Raw genomic sequence first — 12328 nt, 5'->3', positions numbered from 1 at the left:
ATGCTTGTTTCCGGGTGCAGGACGTCAGATTCTGAAAATGATGGGCCGACAGCTGCATATGAAACGCAGGCATGCGACTTTGAGGCATCTGTGTAAAATTCTTGGCCAGAGTACTTCGACTGAAGCTCAAGAAAGTACATTTCAATGTGTACCTGGGGAGCGTTCTTCGTTATTTCAACGAACGAAGTAGCCGTTGCCACGGCGGACATAGCATGACAGGAGCCATAAGGGGATTTTCAAAAAGTGGCACATCCATTTCTTGACTGAGTTTCCGTACACGCAGTGAGAAGGATTCTCTAACTGCCGGTCGATTATTAAATAAAGTTGCAGATGTCATGTTGTTTACACTTGGGTAATAGGGATGTTCACGGTTTGCATTTACCTTCAGAAAATACATAAAACCTGAGTACGACCTCTCAAGATGAAGCGACCACTCATTAGCTTCAACGTAAAGACTCTCCACAGGACTTGTCCTGAAGGCACCGGTCGCCAGACGGATACCTTGGTGATGGACAGGATCCAGCATCTTCAATGCACTAGGGCTAGCCGAATGATAAACTATTGCCCCATAATCTAAGCGTGTTCGAATGAGGCTCTTGTAAAGGTTCATGATGCATTTCTTATCACTACCCCACGTTGTGTGCGACAAAATTTTTAGAATGTTCATTGTTTTTAGGCATTTATTTCTGAGGTACTTCAGGTGTGAAATAAAGGTTAATTTCGTGTCTAAAATAACACCTTAAAATTGTTGTCTGTGCTCACAGGTATGTGCTGTCCCTGAAGTTCAACTTCAGGATTTGCTATGAGACCTCTTTTTTGAGTGAAAAGAAGACAGGTACTCTTGCTGACATTGAGCGTAAAGCCATTTTCATCAGCCCACTTAGAAACCTTGTCTGAACAAAGCTGTACTTGTCGCTCGCAGATAGCGAGATTACATGACTTAAATCCAATTTGAACGTCATCAACATATACTGAATAAAATATACTACGCGGTATTGATGAGCGCAAGGAATTCATTTTTATGATAAAAAGTGTGCAGCTAAGCACGCCACCCTGCGGTACCCCAGTTTCCTGTAGAAATGGTCTCGAGAGAACATTGCCAATTCTGACACGGAATGTGCGATTTGATAAATAGTTTTCGATTACATTAAGCATTTTTCCGCGGATGCTCAATTTTGATAAGTCACGTAGAATTAGATACCGCCACGTGGTGTCGTAAGCCTTTTCCATGTCTAAGAATACAGAAAGAAAGAACTGTTTGTCTATGAAAGCATCGCGAATATATGCTTCGATGCGAACGAGGTGGTCTGTAGTCGATCGGCCTTCTCTAAAACCACACTGATATGGGTCAAGGAGCTTGTTTGATTCAAGGAAGTGTAAGAGCCTGCCATTAATCGTTCTTTCAAAGAGTTTACATAGACAACTTGTGAGTGCTATGGGCCGGTAGCTTGCTACAGAGGACGGATCTTTACCTTGTTTCAAGACAGGGACTACAATCGCCTCTTTCCATTCCAATGGAATGTCTCCTGTTTCCCAGATAGTGTTGAAAATAGACAATAGAGCCACCTGCGTGTCAGGGTGAAGATGTTTTACCATTATGTACATGACTCTGTTGGCTCCTGGTGCCGATTTCGTGCAGCCGTTCAAGGAAGCTCGGAACTCAGCAATGCTAAAAGGATGATTGTATGGTTCACTTCCGCCTTACGGTTGAGTGCCTTACTTTCAGCTATCTGCTTATGTTGCTGGAATGACTGCGAGTAGTTCGCAGAGCTAGAAACTCGCTCGAAGTGTTCTCCCAAAGTGTTCGCCTGATCTTGAAGGCTGTGGCCTTCGTCATCAACCAAAGGCATGTTGTAGGTTTGTCGAGTAATTAATTTTGTTAGCCTGTTCCAGACTTTTGCGTCTTGTGTATAGGAATTTATGCTTGTGACGTATTTTTCCCAACTTTCTCTTTTAGCGATACGACGTGTTCGTTTGCCTTCGGATTTCACGTGCTTAAAGTTGATGAGGTTTTCTGCCGTTGGAGATTGACGTAGTAAACGCCAGGCTTTGTTTTGCTCCTTACGCGCATGTTTGCATTGCTCATTCCACCACGGCACGCGCCTCTTTTTTGTAGTCCCCTTCGTTTGTGGAATGCACTCTATTGCATCGTCAATTATAAAAGCGGTAAAATAAGCAATAGCATCGTTCACACTAAAATCTTTAAAAGCATTTCGCCGCATCTGGGTGATTTCCTCAAACTTTTTTTAATCTGCGGATGCAACTTTCCATTGAGGGGGGTGTGGTAGGAATTCATTTTGTTCAGAAGTTTTGAGGCAGATGGGAAAATGATCACTCCCATATGGGTTTTTGACTACTTCCCATTCTAGGCATGGTACAAGTGTAGCCGAGCAGATAGCTAAATCTATCGCAGAGTAAGTGCCATGTGCTGTGCTATAGAATGTCGGCTCCTTTTTATTTAATATGCATGCACCTGAAGAAACAAGAAAATTTTCTATTAAGCGGCCTTTGACATCGCATCGGGAGTCTCCCCTGAGAGTATGGTGCGCGTTCAAATCCCCAACGAGTACGTAGGGCTCAGGCAGCTCATCGATTAGACGAAGAAATTCTGTTCATTGGAGTCGATAGCGGGGTGGTATGTACACAGAAGAGACTGTAATGAGTTTACCTAACAGTAAGGCTGGAACCGCAACTGCCTCAAGAGGCGTTTGGAGTTCCAAGGCCTGACATGCTACACGCTTATCAACTATAATCGCGACACCACCGGACGAAGCGAAAGCATCGTCAAGGTCTTTGCGAAAAATGTTAAATTGTAGTAGAAAGCCTGTCTGTGTAAGTTTTAAATGGGTCTCTTGTACACACAGCACCTTTGGATTATATTTACGCAAGAGTTCCTTGACATCATCGAGGTTATGTAGGAGACCCTTCACGTTCCATTGTAATATTTGTGCCTCCATTGTTAATAGTGTGCGCATGTGTGTGTGTGTGTGTGTGTGTGTTTATAGGAAAATTGATTTAGATTACAGGGCCTTCCTAGGCCCCGTAATGCGGAGTTTGTCTTTCTTGCCGCAGTCCTGAGACTGGCGGCGGTCCTTGGGTGCTTGCTGCGCCGTCTGGCTTGAAGTAGTGTCCATTGCCTCTTGAGAGGCACTGGACGTCCGCTCTTGTGAGCGGCGCGTTTGTCGTGAAGGCTTTACCTGAGCAGATGAGACTTTCGTGCCTACCAACCCTGAGGTCAATGGGCCCTCTTTCTGTGACGGCGAGGCAGCACTGACTGCTATCGCCGAGGGGGCTGGTGGCACAACCTCGGCCACACTCTTTGTGGGCCGGACAGATGCCGGAGTCAGCTGCGGCGTTGCCCCCTTACGCGCCGCACCAACATAGCCTGCGGTATGAATGAATGAAACACGTTTCCGCGCTTCTTTAAACGATATATTCTCTTTAACTTTCAGTGTAATAATATCCTTTTCTTTTTTCCACGTCGGACATGATCGGGAATATGTGGCGTGATCACCGTCGCAGTTCACACAGTGGAGTGCGCCAGTGCAGTTGTCGGAAGCGTGTTCTTGACCACATTTTGCGCAAGTGAGACGGCCTCCGCAGCTTTGTGAGCCATGGCCAAATCTTTGACATTTGAAACATCTACGTGGATTTGGAATGTATGGTCTTACTCGTGTTTTTGTGTATCCTGTATCGAGAGATTCTGGCAGAACACTTGTAGCAGACGTGAGAACGAGATGTTTTGTAGGAATTTCTTTGTTGTCGCGCTTGATCTTTATTCTTTGTACTTTGACAACTTCTTGTTCCTTCCATCCTTCGAGTAGTTCTTCACTCAGGTTGAAAAGATCGGCGTCTGATACGACACCTCTGGATGTGTTCATAGAGCGATGTGGCGTCACTGTGACTTCGACATCACCAAAAGCCAGAATATTTGAAATCTTTTCATGTTGGAGCTGGTCACGTACTTCAAGCAGTAGGTCGCCGCTAGCCATTTTATTAGTGATTTTGTATCCAGGACCTAGAACGTCGGTGAGAGCTTTCGCAACGATGAATGGTGAAAGGGTTCTTACTGTCTTATCGGGGCACTGACTATGTATGACGTGGTGGCGCGGGAAGGAGTCCTTGCGTTGGGCAAAAAATTGAAAAGTTTCTTCGGTGCGCCCTCTTATCGAAAGAGGGCGATCAGGAAGTTGGAAAAAGGTGCTTAAAGCCATCAATAACTTATAACATTTCGGCAGCTATGCCAGCCACCCCCCACTGAGCCCAACAAGGGGACGCTGCGAGACCCGAAGGAAACGCAGACGCCAGCTGTACACAGCTACTATAACCCAATATAATAGATCCAAGGTTGGATGAACTACACCATGTTAACCCTTGCTGCCTGGAGACTTGGAAGTAAACGAAGTGAGAAGAAGACAGGAAAGGTGGAAAGTGAGAGAGAAAGACGAAGGTTTAAGAGAGAGAGACAGGAAAAGGCAACTACCGATTTCCCCCGGGTGGGTCAGTCCGGAGGTGCCGCCTACGTGAAGCCGAGGCCAAAGAGGTGTGTTGCCTCCGCCGAGGGGCCGTAAAGGTCCAAACACCCAGCATCAGCTCAACGCCCAGGATCCCCTTTTCCCCGGACACGGCTAAGCCGCGCACCGTTAGACGCGGGAGGGGCCAACCCTCGTGTGCTCGGGTACGTCGTGTCGCAACCACGACCTACTGGAACTCCAGACCTGCACAGATATCCGGTTTCTATGGGAGCAGCTTGCGCCCACTTTCGTTCAAGTCGCAACTACGAGTGATCGCAACACACCAAACGCCTGCTGATGCAGACGCCCCTGCGGGGAAAAAATACGCGACAAACACAATCAAAATACCATCAGAATACTAATTAGAATAGATATAAATAACGCTAGCAAACATAAAATAACCCTGCAGAGCAGCTTTCGCGCATATAAGAGGATGATGTTAAAGGCTTGTGAGGATGCAGCAGAACCAGGCCTTGGGACCAGCACCAGCGGCAGCAGAATAGCACGGCCGGCAAGCGCGGCTGACGGGATGCGTACTGAATGTCACGTGTGAACAAGCAATCAAACCACGCGCCCTTGATAATCTGGAAATACACATGCATGTGACGTTGTCATTTATTGACGTCACTTCCGTGCGTTGCAGGAGTCGATTTTGTGTGGGATCGTCTAGGGAGCCGCGCGTTGCACCAGTCTTTGCCGTAAAAAAAATCCCTCACGTGACCTGATCCTAGGTGCCTAGGGACAGCATCGTTTAGGGATTTTTGAGAAGGCGCGATGCTGGTGCCAAGCGACGCCGTGGCATGTTCGTCCTCGGCGTGATCGTTCTCTGCACCGCGCGTTGTTCAACATTGCTCATGTGATTGTGCGTGCGTTGCTTGTGTGTTGGTTGTAGGTTCTGTGTTACTTGGCGGAAAGCTTTGAGTAGCGACAGTGCGGCTTTGGCCTCGGTGAGCTCTTGCAGAACAGAATCTGCGTTGTGTGACCCGTGCTTTCTTGAGAACCCAGCGGTGGTGACAATTGAAATATCGAAGTGGTCTAGCGCCTCGGCAGCGGAGTTCTGCGAACCGTGATGTGGCGTCGCCGTGTCCGACTTTGCTTAACGGACATCGAGGGATGTGCTGCTCGCTGCAAGTCATGTAAATGCAACTGCGCCCACTGTTCAGCGCTGAATGTGTTTTTGGTGTGCTGTGCTTGAAACGAGTGGTGTAGCCGTGCAGCTGGGGTGGCGGAGGAGCAGAGTGGCTTAGGGGTTCCGTTTGCGCGTTCACAGACATGTGCTCCCGTCTTGGTCTCATTAGCGGCTGTCGCGGGATTGTGGTGTGCTAGCTCCTTGCCTAGTATGAAGTTTACGACGCTAACACACAGCATGTTCACGTTTTTCCGCGCTATATGACGTTTGTATGACGGCAGAGTTGAAAACGAGACGTATGTCTGTGTTCTTTGCGTTTGTGTGTTGTAAATTACCTTCTATTGTGGAAGTTCTGGGAGTCTTATTACGCAAGGAGTGCGAACGTAAACATAAACACATATGTTTGTCTGAAATTTTGAATTACCCATAATACCTTTTACGACTTATAAGTGGGCTACACGGCCTGTGTGAATCAGCTATCGTATGTTGCGACGCTCTTCCGTGTGGTAGACTGATGCATGGTGCGCGTTTATTTCTGTACTGTTGTAAAAACCATTTGTTTATTCACTCAATACAAATGTATGGCTTCTTCGCCGCAGTACATTTTAGTTACGCGGTGAAGCATACTAAAAGTGGGAGTGGGCCACTATCAGCCAGCATAGTATGTCCACTTAGGCGACCCGAGAGGCGGCGAGTGCGCGAGTGTATAAATAAAGAACTCTTATTATGTCCAGTCACAGTGGCCCCTTTTCACTTTTAGTATGCTTCACCGCAGTACAGTGCTTAGGCTTCACCGCGAAATATTAGTGTATTGCGAAAAAAATAATTTTAAATATCCCAATTATGCAGCGTTTCTTTTGTAGCTTGCTACACCGCAATACAGGGGTGTAAATAAGCATCGTACAGTAAAGCATACTAAGAGTGGAAAGGGCACATAGGTTTACAATGTGCTCATTTTTTCAATTGTGACATAATTTGCAAGTGCATCTGCGCTCGTGGTAAGCTTCATTGACAATTCTTTGTAGATTACAAATTCATATTGCAGGGAAGCTTACTAAAGCACATTCGCCATTACGGTACATGTTATTTACCTTCAATGCAGGAGCACAATGCTGATTCTTGCCCCTGCTTTTGGCTGGACTGCACATGTTCTTTGAGAATTGATTCATTCTTTGATTAAGCGCGAGACCTAGCAATGGGTAGCCCAAATATAGATTTGAGAAAACTAAAACGAATTCAGCAGTAATAAGCTAAAGGGTTGTTTTGGTGTAGACCAGTGGCCAAGTGCGGATATGAAAGATTAGGAAGAAAAGCCGAGTCTTTCCACTTCATCACTGGGATGCACAACTCCCACAAATAAATACGACTCTTACTTATTTGACTTTTTAACGAGATTACCGACTTGCATTGGCAAGTGTTCACTTCAACAAACACTGCATGAAGTAAGCTTCCTGCGCATATTTCACCAGCTACTGGATCATTGTTTCACATTATGAGTGAAACTGCAATTTTTTTTTATGCCACAACTTGCCCAATTTTGTGTTTTGCAGTAAGATGTTAGCAGTGCTATTAAGGCAATTAAATACTCATGAATAGTAGTAGAGAGAAAAAAAAGAAAGGTAAGAAAGCAGTGGCTTTTTGTGCGTAGACTATGCATGCACCTGGTGCTCTTATGGTCATTTTTTCCCTATCCGCTAAACCATTCTAAACAAGAAAAGCTTATACACAGACCACAACTAAACCACAGGTATCGTTGGTAAGCAAAGTATATTTATTCGGTGACATTTTCTGCAGCCCTGCTATTGGGCTTTCGTTCCTTCCTTTTCAGCTGTGCAGGTTCATTAAGAAGTGATGAGACAGTTTGACAATTTTAATCGTTGAAATACTTAGCGAATCCTTTTTCGGGTTGTTTTTTCTTCGTTTCAGACTCTGCGCATTGCATTTTAAGGCGTGTTTTCTGTGTTAATTGCTTTTTCTTTATGAGTAGGGCATGTCAACATTTTTTACACCATGTCAAGTATGTGGTGCCATAGACTGTTCTTAGATGGAGTCTTGCGCTTTCATTCTGTACAATATGATGTCGGTTGTTTGTGTCCAAGGCCGTTATACAGCGTGATTGTAGCATTGTGCCAAGTTTTGCCTCTGCCACCCAAGCTTGAAAGATTGCTACCCACTGCTGGTGGCATGACACATGTGACATTTCTTTTTCAATAAAAGGAAGTTTGTCACTTGTTCTGTGCACTGGTTGTCCTTTGTCTCTCTGAATTGCAATTTGTTGCCTACGTTTGCTCTTTTGTTGCATTTCAGATTAGGAATGGCTATCATAATTGACATTTAACCATATTGCACACAATGTGGATGATATATAATCGCAATATATAGCCACCATAAATATAATAGAAGTTAATAATTCAAGAATGGTGCCTTTGCACGGTGGCGCAGCCATGAATTGTGGCTATAAGATACCAACGCTGCAGGTAGCACTGCTTGTGCAGAATATAGTTCAACTCTACTTCTTTCAAACATCATTGTTTTTATCTGCATTTGTACAGCTCCAGTTTCAGTGAACAACACACATCTGGTGGAAGAGTGGCTTGCACCTGCAGTTGGGTCAAATGAATAGCCAAATTTCTGCCCGTTTTCATGTTATTAGCATATTAGTAAAGGAAGTCGTTTTTATAGTAGCCTGTTTGCCCAGTGTAGAAGCCGCTGCAGGGTGTCAGGATCTCATACACATCTTCAGCTTTGCAGGGGACACAGCATCTGGCACATAGTTTGCCACAGGCCATGTATTCGGGGCAAGTTGAGTTTACTCACTAGCAAAGGGAGAACCAAGCTTGTTGGATATGAAGTAAACCGCCTGTATACTCAGTGGCCTTCTTCATTTCATGTGACATATGTGGCTATAGCGACCCTTGTTTTAAGCACTTCTTGTCCAGCAGCGGTCGTTTGCTTTTGAAATTCTCAGGATAGCTTTCAGCAAGCTGGACAGGAATAACACTTAAAAACCAGCAGATGTTAATTGTCGCACTTATCATGCGAAGCTTCGTACAGTATGATGAGGGCGTAAATAAATGAGGGTGTTCCTCAAGGCCTTGTAGCACATGTCACGAGTTTGGAGCAACATGATGTATAGCACTTTTTTGATCGCATGCTATAGGTTTAGCAGGTGTGGCCATGGTTGAAGTGCAGTGCAAGGTCAAGAAAACAGATATCTATGAGCAGAACCCTGGTAAAGGAGACCCTGGGAAAACTAGTGGGAAGCCTGTTGAACATCTAGTTGAGCCACTTGCTGGCTCCATCAGGCAAAGTATGATAAAGAGAAGAAAGTCATCAACATATCAGAAAGTTTTTACATATAAACACTGTGCTAAGGTCATAACATGCCAACAAGTCTTAGTGCTATGGCTATGCACACCAACTACATATGCCTTCTGTTCGGACATTGCTCATTGTAACTAACTAGGATGGAGTGGACAAAAAAAGAACAGCAGCTCTATTAATTCGGTTTCACTGGTATCAACAGTGCTTTGTAAGTGTACATTGCCATACTCCCCAATGCCTTCTTTCGTGACACCAGCAAGGACTAGCTTGAGGCAAGGGGTAATAGACATCTTTAAAAGCTAAAATTCATGCATGCATGGAGAGCACATTGTGTCCAAAAAGTAGGCACTTCACGGGGGCACTGGAGAAGGAACAGATTATTAACAGTGGGCAAAGACAAGCTACTGAACACCCAACACTGTTGCCATGTAACGACCTCTGAAGCAATCCCTCTTAAAGGGGAAATCATCTTTGTGAATCCATAAAGAGAGCAGATGGGCAAAGCCCCTTCAGTAATGCTGCCAGCTTCAAAAGCCCACTTTGCACATCCTGAATGCTTCCTTCTTACGACTTTTCTGGGTGCAAGCATTCTACTGTCCAAAAGCTGTCATTGAGAGCACTGTTGGTTTGGTGGCAATACAGTTCAGAAGCGATTGCAGCAAACCTCCCTTTCCTAGTTGGCCTGGATGCTCACAGTGCTTATGAAGCAGCACCATGAGGCAAGCAAGGTGAAAGGATGCCTCCAAGCCCTTGTTCGTTTATCACACTGTTCTGTTAGTAACAACCATGAGACTTGAAACCAACAAGCTCAAGTTCGGCACTCGCATGGTTACTGCGGACTGATAGCGGCCCCCTCCCACTTTTAGGATGCTTCGACGCGTAACTAAAATGTACTGCGGCGAAGAAGCCGCACATTTGTAATGAGTGAATAAACAAATGGTTTTTACAACAGTACAGAAATAAACGCGCACCATGCATCAGTCTACCACACGGAAGAGCGTCGCCACATACGGTAGCTGATTCACACTGGCCGTGTAGCCCACTTATCAGTCGTAAAGGGTATTATGGTAATTCAAAATTTCAGACACACATATGTGTTTATGTTTACGTTCGCACTCCTTGCGTAATAAGACTCCCAGAACTTCCACAATAGAAGGTAATTTACAACACACAAACGCAAAGAACACATACATATGTCTCGTTTTCAACTCGGCCGTCATGCAAATGACATATAGCGCGGAAAAACGTGAACATGCTGTGTGTTAGCGTCGTAAACTTCATACTAGGCAAGGAGCTAGCACACCACGATCCCACGACAGCCGCTAATGAGACCAAGACTGGAGCACATGTCTGTGAACGCGCAAACGGAGCCCCTAAGCGACTCTGCTCCTCCGCCACCCCAGCTGCACGGCTGCACCACTCGTTTCGAGCACAGCACACCAAAAACACATTCAGCGCTGAACAGTGGGCGGTCGACGCAGTTGCATATACATGACTTGCAGCGAGCAGCACATCCCTCGATGTCAGTTAAGCAAGGTCGGACAGGGCGACGCCACATCGCGGTTCGCAGAACTTCGCTGCCGAGGCGCTAGACCACTTCGATATTTCAATTGTCACCACCACCGGGTTCTCAAGAAAGCACCGGTCACACAATGCAGATTCCGTACTGCCAGAGCTCACCGAGGCCAAAGCCGCACTGCCGCACCGTCACTACTCACGGCTTTCCGCCAAGTAACACAGAACCTACAACCAACACACAAGCAACGCACGCACAATCACATGAGGAATGTTGAACAACGCGCGGTGCAGAGAACGATCACGCCGAGGACAAACACGCCACGGCGTCGCTCGGCGCCAGCATCGCGCCTTCTCAAAAATCCCTAAACGATGCTGTCCTTAGGCACCTAGGATCAGGTCACGTGAGGGATTTTTGTACGACAAATAGACGCACGCGCCGTAAAGAAGGTAAAAGGGTGAGAATCCGGTAGTGGCCTGAGTCGCGGTGTTGTAGGCATAGGTGACAAATGGAAGAACGAGGTCCCAATTAGAGTGATCAGGTGAAACATACATGGCGAGCATGTCACCAAGAGTTCCATTAAAGCGTTCCGTGGTACCGTTGGTCTGTGGGTGATAAGCAGTGCATTTACGATGAACAATAGCGCATTCAGCAAGCAGTTGTTCGATGACTTCAGAAAAGAAGGCGCGGCCTCTGTCGCTTAAGAGTTCACGTGGACCGCCATGACGAAGGAGAAAACGGTGAAGTATGAAATTGGCGACCTCCTGCGCTGTAGCATTTGGTAGAGCAGCGGTCTCCGCAAAACGGGGTAAGTGGTCTACTGCAACGATTATCCACCTGTTGGCGGTAGGAGTCGACGGAAGTGACCCGTAGAGATCTATGCCCACGTGATCAAAGGGTCGGGATGGGCATTGCAAAGGCTGGAGTTCACCGGCGGAGTTGTGCGGTGGCGCTTTACGGCGTTGGCACTCACGACAAGAGCGGACGAATGTTCGAACGAAATTGTACATTCCCCGCCAGTAATAGCGGTGTCGAAGTCTTTCGTAGGTTTTGAACACTCCCGCGTGGCCACACTGAGGGTCGACGTGGAACGAGGAGCAGAGCTCTGATCGCAAGATTCTCGGAATGACGAGTAACCAGGTGCGTCCCTCTGGGGCATAGTTGCGTCGATATAGTAGCTGGTCTCGAATCGCAAAATCAGGAACTTGGCGCCGAAGTGTACGTGACGCTGGAACTTTCGACGTATCCGAGAGAAGGTCGAGCAGAGATACAGTCCAGGGATCATTACGCTGGGCAGCAGCGATAGTGTCAACGTCCAGAGAGGATAATGTGCTCTCGCAGGAAGAGTCGTGACTGGCCTTCGGGGGAAGCCGTGATCGGGATAGCGCGTCAGCGTCGGAGTGCTTTCGCCCGGAACGGTAAACCACGCGAATGTCATATTCTTGGATTCGCAATGCCCAGCGGGCAAGGCGGCCGGATGGATCTTTGAGCGTCGACAGCCAACATAGTGCGTGGTGGTCGGTCACTACGTCAAATGATCGGCCGTATAAATATGGGCGAAACTTGCCAAGCACCCACACAATGGCCAAACACTCCTTTTCTGTAAGGCTGTAATTTGTTTCCGACTTGGTTCACGTGCGACTCGCGTATGCGACGACGTATTCTGTGTGGCCAGGTTGACGCTGTGCCAACACAGCGCCAAGGCCTACACCGCTTGCATCGGTATGGATTTCGGTTGGCGCTTGAGGGTCAAAATGGCGAAGAATGAGTGGCGTCGTGAGAAGACGGCGCAAGGCTACGAAGGCGTCGTCACACTCTGGAGACCATGATGAGAGATCTCTAGCG

This window comes from Dermacentor andersoni, chromosome 9 (assembly GCF_023375885.2).
Source record: "Dermacentor andersoni chromosome 9, qqDerAnde1_hic_scaffold, whole genome shotgun sequence".
NCBI classification, from domain to species: Eukaryota; Metazoa; Arthropoda; class Arachnida; order Ixodida; family Ixodidae; genus Dermacentor; species Dermacentor andersoni.
This window is presented reverse-complemented; position numbering follows the sequence as displayed.